Source organism: Empidonax traillii, unplaced genomic scaffold, assembly GCF_003031625.1.
Source record: "Empidonax traillii isolate 1590-97213 ecotype Southwest subspecies unplaced genomic scaffold, ASM303162v1 scaffold235:size1242204, whole genome shotgun sequence".
Lineage (NCBI taxonomy): Eukaryota > Metazoa > Chordata > Aves > Passeriformes > Tyrannidae > Empidonax > Empidonax traillii.
This window is the reverse complement of record NW_020955428.1, coordinates 712,773-729,901: the sequence shown is the minus strand read 5'-3', so window position 1 is coordinate 729,901 and position 17,129 is coordinate 712,773. Positions and strand designations below refer to the sequence as shown.

Sequence of the window (17,129 nt, the reverse complement as noted above, 5' to 3'; positions counted from 1 at the left end):
TATCTATTACACTGGTGATTGCAATGCAGATTATGAATTACACGAAAGAGTTTGCAGAGTTCCTAGAGCTTAGAGCCAAGGCACTGCAACCATTTGATCTTGTTCTTTCTGTAAGACGAAAGGATATTGGTTTGCCTTGGAAAGGTAATTTTACAAAGATCAATCAGTCACATTCAATGCTCTGCGCAATATCTGCAATATTCAATGACAGAGCTCTGCATTAGGTAAGTAGAGATAGACTGTGGCCTTCCTCAAACAAATGAGACAAGATTTTAAATATCAAGAATAAGACTTGTTAGAATTCCAGATGAGATAATGTAGCCTTGATGACAGGCAGTGCTGCACTGCCATGACAGATTAGTAGAGGACTGGGTGGTTTGATGGCAGAGTTTTCCCCCTCTTATTTTTGACTTGTTTGGACAAAACATGGCTTTCAGTTTTATGACTCAACCGTAATTTTATAAAGTTTTAGACCTGAATACAAGCTGTTATCTTCTTTGAACTTCCCAGAAGAACATAGCCCTGAACAAAGCATATTTCAAAGGTACTCGGAATACAAAAAATGAAAGAAGTATCTCATACTTGGAGTATACCTAAAAGAGATTAGATATCAAAGGAAAGCATGCAGGAAGTACCACCATGGCATCTATTTCATGTGTAAAGAAATTTACTGAACCAGAGACCAAGATTTAAATTCCACTGAGGGGACTGACCAAAATATGAAGGTTTTAATCCTGACCCTAACTGACAGAACGAGGGAGGCAGCATTGAGTACGGATGAAGACTGGCTTTTATGCGAGACAGGAATTTCACTGTCAGGTGTAACTTTGTAGTTAGTTCTGGTGACTAAATAAAATGTTGCTATTGATCAACAGTCTATAAAGACTTAACTGGGGAAGCCTCCTTTTAAGACTGTTAGCTGCCTTTCCTCCTCATTTTCCCTCTTCAGGTACAAGATACTGATACTTGCTTGCAAAAATCACAGTGGAACTTTGAAAGCCTCAAGGTGCCTCATGGTCTGTCTTTAAGAGCATTTTTAACTCTGTTCTCTTTACACAGAAATGAAACTAATAAGTTATCTTAGATGAATGTATTAACATTTTTATTAAAAAGGGTGAAACTGAAAAGAAGGTGACTGTTTGGTGGTGACATAACATGACAGACTCCCAAAAAGCAGCACATCCAAGCAAAAGATTCTACAGGTTGCTTTAACCCATACTCAGAGTAAATACCCAGTTTCCTAAGTTAAAAACAAAACCAAAAAAAAGGATCTTTCAATATTTTGACCCAACTTGAAAATGTTTACCTTAAAATTTTCTTGACTGTAACGAAAACAGTTTTCTAGCTCTCTGACAGCTTAGTCCAATAAAAGCCTCATTTAATCCACGCACAATAAACATATTTAAAGGAACTTTCTACAAGGTCTTATTTATATATTTATTACTTGGTAAAGGACACCCATCCCTTGAGATATTAAAACTGATCAATGGAAAGCTGATTAATTTAGTAGTTTTCAGACAAGTACTCAATCCAAGTAGTGGAAAGATCATGAAAAATATATTTAATTACAGAGTTTATTATAAATATTTGATAGAACATCTTAAATTCTACAGCACTAACTCTGTATCCGTGGATTAAAATTTCATTCAAATACCATATGGCAGTTTCTTCCCATTTTACTTCTCAGCAACAGCATTAGACTCAAGTGTCTAACGAGGATTCAGTGCCATTACAGTTATCCTGCCTAATTTATCATTTTGCCATACTCAAAGGTTAAGTACCTTTTGACTCAGTCTGCCCATATATTATTTTATCCTCTAACTTGTCTTATATTCTCAGTTAACTAAGTGGTCTTCTCTTGCAGGAAGAAGTATTATTTGGATCTAGTTGATTTTGAGGTCTACGGGGGTTTTTCAAAAGCCACTGGGAATATGATTCTCCCCATCCAATAAAAACTCTGCTCTCAGCCATAAAAATATGCTTCAGCTGTAAACTTTTCAACAATAAACTTTTAATTCTGTATTTGAATACTGACTAGGACTTCACTATATAAAAGCTAGTGCATTTTTAATTTCTAGCATAACCATCAGAAATATATAATCTGTATTCAAAATGAATAAAAAATTATGTTTATTTGAAGGAAATTTTTTGTCTCTGAAGTGAGAATCCTTATAACATTTACCAAGAAATGTGCCGCTATATTAATTTTAACATGCCACAGTGAAACAGCCATAAGAAAATTACTCTTCTAAATATAGCAAATGGACATCTACCAAGTAGTTCTATCAAACCACCAAATCTATTTCCTAATCAGGCAAGAAATACCAAAGTATAACATTGCAATTTACCAAAAAGGTGAAGGTTTTGTTTGTTTTCAAAGTTCACTAAAAAAGATCAATTAACCTGGACTACAAGGATGTTCCATTAACATTTATTTTAAATCTTTTCATGCTGTGGATACTGCAACAAAGCAGCAACCCACAGTGCTTCTACCACCAAACTGAACTTTTGCTGTTAGTGGAGAAAGAATAGTATCTGATGGGGGGCTTACTTTAAAGGCCTTGTGACTTTTATCATAGGACATGTAAATTAATTTTCAAACGGTAGGAATAAGTCTTAACAACTGGTCAGAAGATCAGGTTTTAAATGATATAGTCCAGAAAGAGTATTCATTCTTTTCACTAGCTGTGCAATGATCCCCCGAGCCAACTCCATAGTTAGATAAATTAAACAAATAAATGATATTCCTTTTTACCACATACAGTGTGTAATGATAACACTAAAGCTGCCAGGTACTCCCAGTTATGGCTTGGCAGCACCTTGAGGAATAACAGAAGCAATTAAAAGTTTCAGGAAGTAATCCTCTAAAATGTAGCTGTGACTTTTCCTAAGGGAGGTGCTTCAAGTTAGCCATGTAAAGTACATAAGAATGGTAGAAAATACCACATAGACTGGAGAAAAGTGCAAAGAATTGAACTTCCACAACCTCTGCATCCAAGTCACACAGTGCTGTGGATGCTACAGGAAGCAGCAGTCATTTGTTCATAGCAAGCACTTGTAAAGAGGGAGGGAATGAAAGCGCAACAAAACCCTTTCCCCTTCCATGTACATGGCAAGTAAGGTAGAAGATTTAGTATGTGTTCTAAAAATTACAGCAAATCCATTTCTCTGCTCAGCTGCCCATCCCCCAGTACCTGGCAGGCGTTATGATTTCCAAGTCTATAATTGCCTCCAGGCACCCGTGCTCCACAGCATACTATGCCAGTCCTCCTACAGGAGTACAGCCCAGTACGTTTATACCTGATATTTTTCTCCCTTTTGCATTTTATCCTATTGAGCATATTTAACACTCCTTTTCCCTTAAGTAAGTTGCCAGTGACTGTTCTGGCAGGTGACACCCATCACTGTCTTTACTACTTTTTCCTAGGAAGAATTTGAATGCAGTAGTAAGTTGGCATAGCTATCAAGGATTACAAATAAATACAGTTACAAAACTAAGGAGAAAAATCGTAATTCCAAGCATTTTAAGCCAACTTGACTGTATTCTATTTACTTTCCTAGTATGTATTTATGTCTCCATTTACTATTTGATCCATTGTGCAGCTAGATGAATGCTCTCAATCATATTTATCTCAGAAGAATCCCCTTTCAAGATTAAGCTCTATAAAAAGGAAGCAACTCATCTGGTTATTATCAAATTCAATAAATGCTTCACTGACAAGAAAAACAGTTAAGCTGAATTCCACTAATCAAATTGCCACCAAATGATTCAGAGACAAGATTCTTGCATCATAATGGGATACAAAATGAAATCACAGAAGACCTGTGTTTAGGCAGAAAAGAGCTTTGCACCTCCTTGTGAACTCTGTTCTATTCTTACTGTAAAAAGCTCTTTTGTAACAACAAAACCACCACATGCCCTCGTTCAAAGCCACTGATGAAGCCAGATTTGACACAAAAAATACAATGCACACAGCAGCAATATTTGGCTCCAGAGAGAAAATGCACAAAATCACTACAGCACTTCAAGTACTCTAACAGAATTTAAAGAAACTGTCAGAGAAATACACATTTCAAGGACATTCACACTTGACCTCTGATCACAAAAGCTCATAAACATCACCTCATGAACATGAAGGTGATCTTAGAGCCTAAACATGGTCATAACACAATATATTTATACTTTCTAACCGCAAGACATACTGTGGTTCATTTGTTCTCTCTTCAGTTTTTACTTATCTTCCCCAGTATCAGAATCTCAAAAGCAGAGTAGAAAGTAAAGGGAAGAAAAGACAATCCTAATAATCAAAGTTCATAAAGAATTCAAAGATTCATGAAACTAATAGGCTTATTAGCTTTAGAGTATATACTTATAAATATGCATTATATGTTTCACTTTGTGACTGTTGCTGATGACTAAGTGAATGCATTCTGATATTGTTTGGTAGCACAAAAAGCCTTTAAAATTGTCATAATGCAAGCTACACTTAATTTTACATTTTTCTTTAAATGTAGTTAACATGCAAATAAACATGACCAAGTTTTTGTGCTGAAGGGCTATCAAGCAGACCTCCAATTATTTTGTGCTTCAGAAGGAGAAGGAAAATTAGAGGCCATAGGGTTCATTGGTTTTTCTATGTCTGAACTTTAAAAATAATTGTAGTTTTATTAATTAGCTTCTCTATTTTATGTGATACCTAATGTTTACCTCTATCTCCACTGAACATATGAAAAGAATAATTTTTTTAATTTTTTTTAACTGAACAAGTTAATACTTAATAAATCAGTGTTACAGGTAATATAAAAAGCCTTAAAAATCCAAGTTCTTATCAAGGACCACAAATAATCCAGGTTTTAAGGGATGAAATCATTCTATTTTGTAGCCACAAAATCAGGAAGAATTATTCTCACAATCATTGTCTAGAACTCAAACACATGGAAGGAACATAAGAGAGATATCCATGTGCAGGAGTGTGAGTACTGTTATTCATATATTCTTATAGGCACATGCAAGAGAAAGTAATTAATCCTCCTTTAATTCGTGAGGCAAAATTGAAAAATTGTAATGCAACACCTCAGGTTAAAGAATAAAGGTAAAGTTCAACTTGCAGTGATCCTCTTAATAATGCCTTTGTTTCTGATTTTTAAAAGTTTCCAAGGCAGTTAGAAAACATTATAGAAAGAAGAGACAAGCCTTCTCTGAAGACCTTTAGAATCTAAGAATTGTAAAAAAAAAAAAAAAAAGACTTACTGGAAGGCATCAAGGGGAGTCAGTCACTGCAAGGTTTTTTTGCTGCTGGATTTTAAATCTTATTCCAACACTAAAGTTTCAAGCAGTTATCTAAGGACTTCCAGGGGAATACCAAGTGTTCTTAAGGAGCAGGATGGTTGAGAGAAGTTTTTCACATGAAGCTGCTGATCCTTCTGGCATCTCCCACAGCAAGAAGTGTTTTCCACTGCAATGCCTGAATGACTGGTCTATCATCTTTGCTACACATAGATTGTTTTGGTATCTTCTCTCCTTTTTTTAAAATTTTTTTTTAATTCAGTCTGAAAATTATTCCCAGCATTTACTAGAGTAAGAAATTAATGTAAAGACTCAGAAAGAAGTATCCATTTATATGCACCTTCCAAACCCACACCATACAGCTCCTACCTTGTGTCTTTAAAGGTTGCTATAAAGTTGCTAGTACTAAATTTGTGTTTGCTTATTTAAGTGTCAAACTAGCAAAAAATGCTTTTTTGTTTACTTTTTTTTAAATTATGCATCTGTCTTTACCTTTCAGTGTACTCTGCAGGCCTTCAGTTTCTTTTTCTTTTAAGTGGTATATGAAGGAAAGACAGGAAGGTGCTTGGCTAAACTCCATGAGATAACTCTGAGCTTATCAGGGTCAGATGAACATGACAAAAAGTACAGTCTGTCTTAAAGCCTGGTTCATAACCATGTTTTCTATTTGATAACTTATTCCAATAACCACAGTTCATTTACCAGACTTGTTTTCTGGCTAAAGACTACTTAGTACAAAACCCAGAAAAGCAGATAGACGCCAAAGATTAAGTTTGGAGCATCTGTTGATTTCACCTTTGGCATCTGGAGCACTTCTGACGTCTGCTATTCCATCCCCCAAATACATATTAAAAAGAGGAGAAAGTGTCCCCTAGGTGTGGTGCCAGGACCAGCTGTGCTTCAGGAATCCCAAACCAGTTGCAGGACGAAGGAGTAGAACTAGAATGAATATTCTCAATTTGCTCTCAAATTCAACAGGCTGTTGGCAGTAATTTATGTTTCAACAGAGACACCTACAGAAGGCTCAAAAGCTGGAGCAAATCTGTTTAATTCAGAAGAGAGAAGGAACAGAGACAACAGAAAAGCCTTAATCATCCTTTTGTATATGCTCAAAACCAAAGCAAAGAGCAAAGGCCAAAATGGGCTGTGCTATCATCTCTGCCAGCCCTAACACCAGTCTCCATATGCAACATGTTGATGCCTGGAGCAAGTGCTGCTGCTGTGCTCTCATGTGACACTGTCACCCCTCAGTATGAGGTAACTCAAGCTCAGAATACTCGGTGCTCAGGGGAGCAGACGCATGCACAAGACGGGAGGCTGCCGAGGGCTGCCAGCACACTCAGGCAGAGAGACTCAGAACTTGCTGCTGGGTTTCCCAGTGCTGCAAGCACACTTTTCTTTCCAAATACCCCATCCGACTAAAGATACTAAGCACTGAGCTATATTCCTCACAGAACTTTGTATTATCTTTTTGCATTCTGTGTCATTTTGTTAACTAAGAGGTTCACATAGAGATCTTATCAGTGGCCTGTTGACAAAACTAAAGAGCATTTACGATTGAAATCATAATATTTTCTCAAGAAATAAAATGTAAGCTGCATTATCCATAACTGCAGCTTTTGCTCTGGCTTGAACAAGAAGTTTATTTAAATACAATGTGCCTAAGGCTTCTCTAGCCCCTTTTTATTACTAGCTACTATACAAGAAACAAATAGGTTTTCAAATTTATTCAGACGGAGCTTTCATTGTTTAATGTTAGTCAGAAACTCCATTTCCACCGAATTATTGAATGCTTTTATTCTCATTTAACTCTCATTTAAAGTCAAGGACTCCACCTGCTTTTCAGAAGCACCCAAGTTTGTGCTGGAGGAACAAAGTTGAAGATTTGCACATAAAAGCATAGACTGAAGGTTACAGTCAGCTTCTCAAGGACACAAGCACTGGGTCACCTTACAGCATTTACAACTCAGATCATTTTGGTTTTTCATTAGGTAGTAACTTCTTGAAGGGAGGTTTTTGGTTTCATTTATGTTTTTATTGGAGCTTCACAAAAAAATGGTTGGCACCGAAAAAGTGTGGTCAGCATACAAGAAAATTGGTGGAAAAGAATTTTAGAAATATCCACAATCATTCATATAGAGTGTTTTTGAAGAGTTGTAACTCTGAAAACTTAAAGATTAGTGCCTTCTGAGGATTCAGGTAAAAATCTTCTTTAATTGTAGGTATAAGACACAAAAAATAGACCTGGCAGTCATGCTGCTGAAGAAACACACCAGTTCATCATATGTGTACTAGCATTTGATTGATGTTGAATCCATGCAGGATCATGTTGGCCCTTCTGCATGCTTTAAATCCCAACAAGGGGAGAAGGGGAGAGGAAGCACACACAACAAAAATGGAACAGAACAAGAATTTCTCTTAAGTTGTGAGGTTGGGAACATCCACTGCATATTCATGTTTGTGTGGAATAAGTAAATACTAAAATGGACTTTTTACATAGGACCAGCACAGAAGAGCAAGACAGTGCACTATTAAGACATGGCAAGTGCACACCCATTTCAAACACACTGATCCAAACAATTGTGAAGGGCAGAGGCACTTGCCCCTTACATTTCCCCCACCTGTGGGACACAGTTGGATAAAGGCTAAGAACTGAACTGTCCAGAGCAATATATATTCCCAGAACAGGTCTCTTCTGCTGCTACTTTCCACTTCAGAAGTTTGTGCCAAGTCAGACATTTAGCGATAACGTGAAAAAAGTTCAACATGGCAAAAGGTGTAAAATAGGCAAAAGGAAGAAACACCACAAAGGAAAAAATAAAAAGCAAATAAACAAACAAAAAGAAAACCAAAATCAACAAACAAAGAAAATCCAAAAAGCTTATTCAGATGAAAAGCCTCATGTTTTTTGTATATTTAGTATATTTAGTAAAATCAAGCTACAAAATTTTCAGGGCAGAAAGTCACAGGCAAATATGCAAGGTGCATCTCTCTAAACCCCTTCTTCATTGCATTTTGCTTGTCTTGCAAATGCACTCTGTTAAATGGAAGTGATTTGGCCAATATATTGAGTTATATTACTATTCTAGGGCTACTTTAAGAAAAACACAGTCAATTTAAGGTTTTTTTTGCTTTTATGTTTATTAATGCAAGATGAAAACTCGACCTTTTATCTTAACCATTGTTTCCTTAGAAAAGCAAACAAGGGATATTCAGACACACCAGCCCAAAATGGGTTCTTTGGGTCACTGGCATTTCCCGTAGGTGCTAAGCGTCATCACAGACCAATTTCCAAACAACTCTGAGACTCCTTAATAACTACTAAGGAATAAACAATATCCACATGTTTGTGCATACATGGTTTCTCTTCCCTCTGTGCTTCTCATGCATACATTAAAAGAGGGTATGCAAAGAGACAGCATATTTGTAATAGAGCAGATTTGCTAAAATACAACCATAGATTATCTGTCAAGGGTGCCAAGTACTTGCAGCAACCCTTGAGACTGTGGACCTTAGAGGCAATATGCATCTCAGAAAGCCTAGTGTTTATATAACTAAAGCTAAAGCAAACATGAGTGTAATACTGCCCGCAAAGCAAAGAAGCCCATCAGAGAATGATATTCTATAGAACCAAAAAGTCACTGCAAATGACAAATGCTTCTTTTTATTGTGTCAGACACTTCCAAAACCAAAGAATCCTTGACTGTTATTACTGCAACTTAACACCTCCTAAAGGAATCTCTCACCTGTAACAAGTTGTGCATTTCGCTCCAGTACTTCATAAAAGCCATATTTTCTGATCTTACATCTCCCTTGAGGAGTGAGCATTGTGGTGTCTCTGGCCAACTCAGTTTAAGGAACAGACAAATTTGAAACGGAATGAAGTAGTTCTGAGCTCATATCAGGGTCCTACTGAAATTATGACAACATAGGGTAGAGTTCAAGCCCTGCTACATAGAAAAAGTAACCAGCACCATGGTCAGTCGTCTTTAAATGTTTCTAACTTGAAGTAGTACACAGGCCACACTGTCAGACGATCACAAATTCTCTTTTGTTCAGAGCTACATTATATGTTGAGAGTGAACTGTAGATTTCCTGTACAATATTCACGAAATTAAATACACATCAGCTTCCTCAGAAATATCAAAACACCTTTAAGACAGATCTTTTGCCTGTAATGCTTAGAATGTACATCAGACTTCTATAGAGTAGCAGAAAAAAGGGTCAATGATGAAAATACAAAAACCAGGCATTTCTCAGAAGGGGGACTCAAGAGGGAAAATGTATTTTAACTGTTTAACTTTAAAATCCACGTACCTCTGAAGAGATGGAGCTACCTTACAGAGGACCTGGAAATAACAAATATCATTCACAAGTAGTGAATTGTTAAAAAGTTAGTTTTCTCTCTATGACTGTCTACTGCTTGTCTGGAACAGCAGAAAGGAGAGCAGCATTAGCAATTTGGCCTAAGGTCTTAAGGGACAGAAGCTCTGCCCTACTTTAACAATAGCAGTTGTTGAGGCAAATTAGGTCTCTGACAGGGATAAAATGAAGTTCCACTGTTGGCACAAAGGAGCTCCCATTGATTTTGGCCTCCTTCAGCTGATGTAAATAATCAAGTAACCATAAATTTGGCATGGAATAATTGCTGCCTTGTCCATTACGCAGTGTACTCAAAAAGGCATTTAAAATCACCTTGAGCAGCGGGAAAAGGAGAAAGGAAAGCTGAGCTCAAACAGTTCTTCTCCTTCATTAAGCTCTATTCTACAATGAATGTCACCTGCAACAACACAGTCATCTTTCATTTAAAGTGGAAAAAGAGTTTGGTGGTCTAAGCAGTAGGTTGAAATGCCATGCTCTCACAGGGTCAATGGGCTCTTAATTCTGCCCCCCAAAAAAGAATTTATTAAGTTTAATTTAACCTGCAGACAAGCTCATTTGAAGCAAAGTGATCTGCGAGCCATGGACCCAGTGATGCATGGATCCTGATAAATTTTTCTGAAGTTAAATTTCCACATGGCTTCCCTTAGCCCTAATGGGAGTCCAGCTCATGTTCTTGCAGCCTCGACACAAGACTGAGTTTTCTTTGACCTCTTGACCTGTATAGACAGGACTTCCTCCAGCAGTCACCTCCACTTCATCCAGGACTGCCAGCACTACAGTCACATTAATTACAGCATCCTAGCAGGACTCTTCTTTACTATGACACAGTTGTTACACGCTAAGGCAGCGAACACCTTTCTCTTAAGTGATATGCCACAGGCACTCCCTAAGACCAAAAGTACTTGCTATTCAATGTGAGCTAACATCCACACCTGGGTGGTGCAGCAATTAGATACATCTTCTCTGGACAGAGACTCTCACTACCACCACACAGAAATGATTTTGGCTTCAGAATATGTGGATAATCTCTTGCCTGTTATGAAATTCTGCCAGCTTCTGAAAAATCAACAAAGAGCCCTTATACAAAATGTGGATATTACCTTCCTAATTCATAAAAACAAGAGAAAGGCATATCCCAAATAAAGGGAGTACAACAATTACCTTTGTTATTTCAGGAACCTGCAGACTTGAAACCATCTTTTCTTCAACCAAATCTAATACCTCAAGTTTTGTACAATGATAAACTAGTATTTAAACTTACATAGAGTATAAAACAATTGCTGCAAAAATAGTTGGAAATCAACACTTGCACTTCCTACAGCTGAGTCTAAGCACAAGGATTCTTAGCAAACCTGCACAGGTCAGTGTCTCATTAAAGGGTTACATTAATTAAATAAAAATCATTATACCCTGTCTTATTTATTTTTTTTTAAGTAACTGTTTTGGTGATCTCAATGAAAGTTTAAAACTTTTTTCTTTCCTCATTAAATACATCATTTTGCTAGGGAAGAAAGTGGCAAGTTAAGACTGGATTCATTGTTACTTAATATAACAGCATTGGTGAAACTTCCAAAGGGAATGAAGGTAAAACAGGAATCTTTTTTAGGGGAGGGGGAGTGTGGAAAAGGACCATCATTATTTTATGAAGCACATTAGGCACATTTAGGAATGTTGAGCGACTTCAGAGGATTTTATGTTCATTTTAGCTGTTGCCTCTTAATATCTCCTAAAAGAACAAAAAAAGTGGAGAAAAGCTGTACTGATCTCAGAAGAGCTCAAGTAGTAATAATAAAAAAAGCATTTCCAGTTGTCAAGAAAAGGAAAAACAGCGTTTATACTAGCCTTTATGCTAGAAAGCAATAATGCCTGAAAAACATGTACAATGACATCTGTGGATAGAAGAATTACTACTATTGCTACTTTTATTAAGTAAGGAGATGAGGGAATAATAATGCTCATGAAGGTCCAGGTACCACATTTAGGTTTATTTGCAAGGTTTTCCGTATGTCTGAAGAGGCTGTTGTTGTGGTAGAAGACTTAAAAAAAAAAGCAAATAAGTCCAAAAGACTTTTGTAATATAAAGAACAAAGGACTCCAAGGGAAGAAATCAGCAAAACCTTCCAAACAAGAATGTAATTTATTAAAATGTATACATTTCAACAATGACATTCTGGAAAAAAAAGACATGAAACAAAAACTTAGTACCCTGACCATTTGAAAACACAAAATTTTGAAGAGTTTTTAGCTACTTTTGCAAGTATTGCATGACATTGTACTGACTTAATTTGCTAAAAGTCAATACCCACTAAACGCACACGACCTTTTTGACTGTTGCTTTTTCTTTTTTCCAGGACAGAAAAGATGGTTATGCTGATATGCAGCTGTTCTGCAACAATAAAAATAAAACATCCAAACATCACACTATGCTGCATAATCTCAGTCAATGAACACCGTGTTTCCCATGTTACCATCTGCTGCTGATGTAAAAGCCTAGATAAGCACCCGGCCTCGTTTAAAACACCACTAGTAGTTTTTAATTTTTATTTTTTAATGGCTCTCAAAATATCCACTAGCAAAAATCCATGGGAACAAGAAATCCTTCAAAAACGCATGAAAATGACACAATTTGTACTGCTTTCTAAGTGAAAGCCCATGCAGACCAAGGAACGAATATGCTTAGAAAGAACAAAAATCAGCCTCAGCTATTCTTCAACACATTCCACTAAAACACAGCCCTCAGTACAGCAGCTTTAATAAAAATGGGGATTCTGCGTGGAAAAAACTGTTGAAACGAATGCAACAAGAAAACTCTCATTTATGACTGCATTACAGGAACTGAGATATTATTGGAATATTGATGGAATATGGAGACACTGAAGAATTGATGGCCACAGCAGGTACACTGAACCCCCCAAAAATGCAACTCAGTCTTTTTTAAGGTATCAAAAGTGACTACATAACAAAAGAACTGGCAAAGCAGACCAAGTGTACCCTAAGTTAGATAACAGAGCACCAAAACTTAGCTGGCAGACCTTCAGCCTATAAACAAAATCATTGCATTGATAGCATCTATACTGTTCTCCATAAAAAGAGCGACGGAACAACCTCTGTTGGGCATCATCTGCGGGCTAACTTGACTGACTTTCAGCATTTCAAATTGAAAAGCTAATTCATGTTGACAAGTACATCAATCTACCAAATATCTATAGTGAATCAAAGGCAGAAACCAATGGCAATATTATTTGACATGGGACTAGCACAAGTTCTGAGGATTCGTGTACACCCAAGTTTCGTAAATATGCAAAATATCGAGTAATTACTGCTATTTTTAAATAAGAAACATTTTCAATCTACTGCAACAACATACAGATTCTGAAGAGGATTAAACAGATAATTCTTACAAAGTCCTTTATACATTTCAAATTCTACAACTCAAAAACTTATTTGAGGTTCAATTATTATTTTGTTTATGCAAAATCCTTTCTATCACTCCTGAGACTGCCAGTACTGTTTTCACTATTCATGTCTCTGCTTGAAGGTACTTTATTATAGCTGAAGGTAATCCTGCTGATAATTAAAAGCCTAACCAGATTAATCTAAATTTAAGTATTTTAAAAGGTTTTTTACCTATTATGCATAGTTCAATTAAGCTTACTTAAAAACTGCAATTGAAAAGAGTGCAGTTTTCCAGACAGATAATGGTAAATATTATGAAATCCTTTTGTTGCAGGAGCTAAGGTTGAACTTCTAACCTTTAAAACTACTATGTCCCTATCACATTGGGACACAGGTACTTATGCTTATTTTGGGAAACAGAATAATTGAATATATGATGCAGAAACTGAGATCAGCTCTACCATAACTGTATTCTATTACTCTAAAAAGAAATAAAATATCATTTAAGGCACACTAGCAGTCAATGGGAAGCACACGTACTGACATGGGGCAGAATTAGTAGTTAATAAAAGTGGTCACTGAAATACATACTTGATATTATAAGACCTCATAAGTGTTTCTCTCTGAACATCTCCAGATTATTTTCTTCTGTTTAAAAATATTAAGAATCATTACTGCATTTGTGCACATTTTAGTATAGTCACAATAGATCTTTATTGGTCCTATTGAAAAGTAATTACATTTGCAGAAAAGATGCATTTTGAACACACAATTCTTCATCACTACAACTTGCTTGATAATTTACTTTTTAAACCTCAAATAGAGGACAATCCTAATCTAAAAAGGTTGCACAATGGTGTAATCCAATACTTAAAACCTATGTTGGAGTTAATCGTGTCAGACAAGTGTGGGCTTTCTGTAAACCACCTTGTCTTGATATCATTTTCATCAGTCTTTCCTTGTTGAGCTTATTACTGACTTGAGCTATGGTCTTGTACCAGTACAGAAGCAGGAACCTTCAGATCTGATGTTCAACTCACAGTTCAAATGAATAAGTGTGGGTTGCTGGAGGTGTTTTCTCATATGTTTAAATTGGGAAAGGAGTCTTCCCTTCTCCTCCACAGCCTCTTCTATTTAACAACTGCTTTTCTATTTTTGGTAAGTGTAGCACTTGCATCCGCATATACTAAAGCTTCATAATAAATGAAAGAAAGAAGTGAAAGGACACAAAACATGCCTTCTAAATTCCTTGCAGTAGACTTCACTATGTTTATAGCTCTCTCCCCATAGCACCAGTTAATGAGACTATTTTCAGTAACACACAGAATTCTAATAAATCACATAGGGGCACCTGTACCTATTAGGCTCATGCCAGTAACATGCTGAATACAAGAAGACTGCAATTTTAGATTGTCTCATTAATAGAAGCTCCCCATTTGATCTTTCCTTTAGTAAAGTTATCGAGAAAAAAAAAATCTATCTGGAAATTCATATAATTTAAAGTATTCACTAGGGGATGCTAAAAACAACCCAAAATAAGCCTTGCACATGTAGAAAATATATAATTTTTAATAATCTCCTTCTTCCCCCAAGAGTGTCATCACACTTTCTTAGGTGCCCTTATCTGTGCATTTGGATGAACACACCTTAGATTTTCTCATCCCGAGATATGCAAAACTTTCCTTTCAACACTTAAATTGCCAAAACATACCCAATCCAATTCTATTCACTTAATCATAAAGAAATGTCCTGTCTGAAGTAGCCACCAATTCCCATTTTTTTCTAACAGAAGAGGAAGGACAAAGGCTGACTCACGCTATCAGAAAGCACAGATGATGGGTTAATCCCACGAGAGACGGGAAAAATGCTTTTCTTATAGTGATTACTTTGAGCAGCCTCCAGCAAACACTCTCCTCTGAGAAAACAGAAGAAGCTGCCAGATACAATGGAATAGAGAAATTCTTAGTGGAAATCTCTGTAGAAATTCTCTAGAGTGAAAAATGACTGAAAGAATATGAGAAACAATAAACTTAACTAAAAAAAACCAAACAAACAACCTTTCGATTACACAATTATACTTTAAGTAACTGTATTAGTCTATCAAAATTGTCTGGAATGAAATAAAATAAAAGCCATACCAGATGCTACATTTGACTTGCTTTTCAAATATTTACTTCCCAACTTGAAGTATTAACTGAACACTCAGGCTTTCAAACTCTAAAACAACATGAAAATGTGTATTTTGGGGAGAAGAAATTTTATAATTATCTTAAGCTAGGCAGCACATCAAATCTGAGCTTAATTTGAGGATTAAGCAAGTGAGAGAAAGTTCAGGAATTGTGCTGTCCTGGCAACAGAATGGATAGTGACAGAAGGACAGAGATGATTAAGTGGTACATACAAATTAGTGCACTTAAGCTCTGAATTACTAATGAAATCAGAAACATCTGCCTCTCTTACCAGCTTATGCTTAAGCCTTTCCTTTTCTTAAGTCTCAACTGCCCCAACATAAATGTTATGTGCCATGTCCACGAAGCAGTTTTCTTGTCTGTCACTTGCTTAGCCAAGTGATTGATGACTCTGGAAGACAGGCCCTGAAGAATCTGGGGAATTACTGACCTCAGACTGGAATACAAATGCCTCAAGAAACTAATGATGTAAGGTATGATTGGATTGAAACTGGGAAGCCTACACTGAACACAGCTATTTGAACACATCACTCCTTAAAATGCCATCTAATGAGTGTGGGCTAAAAGAGCAGCTAAAAGCTTCACCACCTAGAGCTGCTGGGAGCAAGACACAATGGAGGTGAATCAAGATCAAGTAATAAGAGAAGATGTAACTGAGTTCACATCAAGGGTCCAATATCACTAAAAGTAAAACTGTTTCTGAAGAATCTTGTTCCACATATATCCAGAAAAAGCAATGTGATCTGATATTTAAAGAGCAACTATAATGAGAAAGGAAAATTACCAAATGGCAGGAGCCTAAGGCATCAGCCAACAACTCCACTCCACTTGGAAGTTAAGGAAAGAAATCCTGCAGCACTGAAAAAAGGAGAAGGAATTATTCATGTAACCAAGTAACCAATTTTTTTTAAAGGAGCTTTAGAAAGAGAGGTTACACCTCCAATCACAATATGACAAAGATATTTGGCCACTATTTAAATTACTGCCAATATGAGAGATATAGCAGACTTAGACATAAGAATCTGTTTCTCGCTGCTCATGCTCCAAGAAAAAACTGGGCTACATAGGGCACCGACAGTTCCAGGACCTGTGTAACAAGTAGAAAGGAAAGTATCCTCTTCATATATCAATCAGCTACTTTCTGAAGTACCAATAGTGCACTCTAAAAATTAAAAGACAGAAAGGCACAAAATTAAAATAATACAGAAGATGCTAAAACCAATGAAACAGCAGGAACAGCTAGTATACTGATTTAGGCATTAACGACAGAGGGCAAAGAAAGAAGAAAGCTAAGGAGAAAAAGCAAGAAATACTGGAGGAAACAGTTTTGTTTTGTTTTTTTTCTACTCGGTTAAGATTCAAAAAAATGTAAGCCTTTATAAAATGCTGCACTGCAAAGCATTATAAACCAAGTTACTGTGTTGCAGGAGGTTATAAAAATGAGTTATAGAAATGACTGAAGACACAATGAAAAAAATATGTTCCTGCTATAGTATGTTTTTTATTGCACTTATTATTGAAAAATTTTGCTACATAGCCTGGCTAGAAGCAGTGAATTTACCTACGCCATAAGCCTACTGCCAAATGCTGATCATACATCAACATTTGTAAGAAATGTATGAATTTACAACAAATCTACATAGGTGGTTCACTGCAGCAAGGCAAAATTCACATATCAAATAATTTCTATTTCTATTTTCTCTGCACACATTAGCTGCTTGCTGAAATAAGCATTTTCAACAAAAGTCAAAACCGCAAAACAGCTGCAGTTTTTGTGTGAAGAGGAGTAATGTTAATTACAGTAGCTTAAAACAGCCTCCCTCTTTACTTACTTCAAGCTTGATCAAACTTAATATAACCAGAGCTGAATTCTG

General features: G+C 36.3%; 1 protein-coding gene across 1 annotated transcript in view; it reads right to left on the bottom strand.

Annotated features, from left to right (window-relative positions):
- The window catches only part of UTRN (utrophin), a 374,661-nt gene that overhangs the window by 141,043 nt on the left and 216,489 nt on the right, over positions 1 to 17,129 (bottom strand). The window lies entirely within an intron of this gene.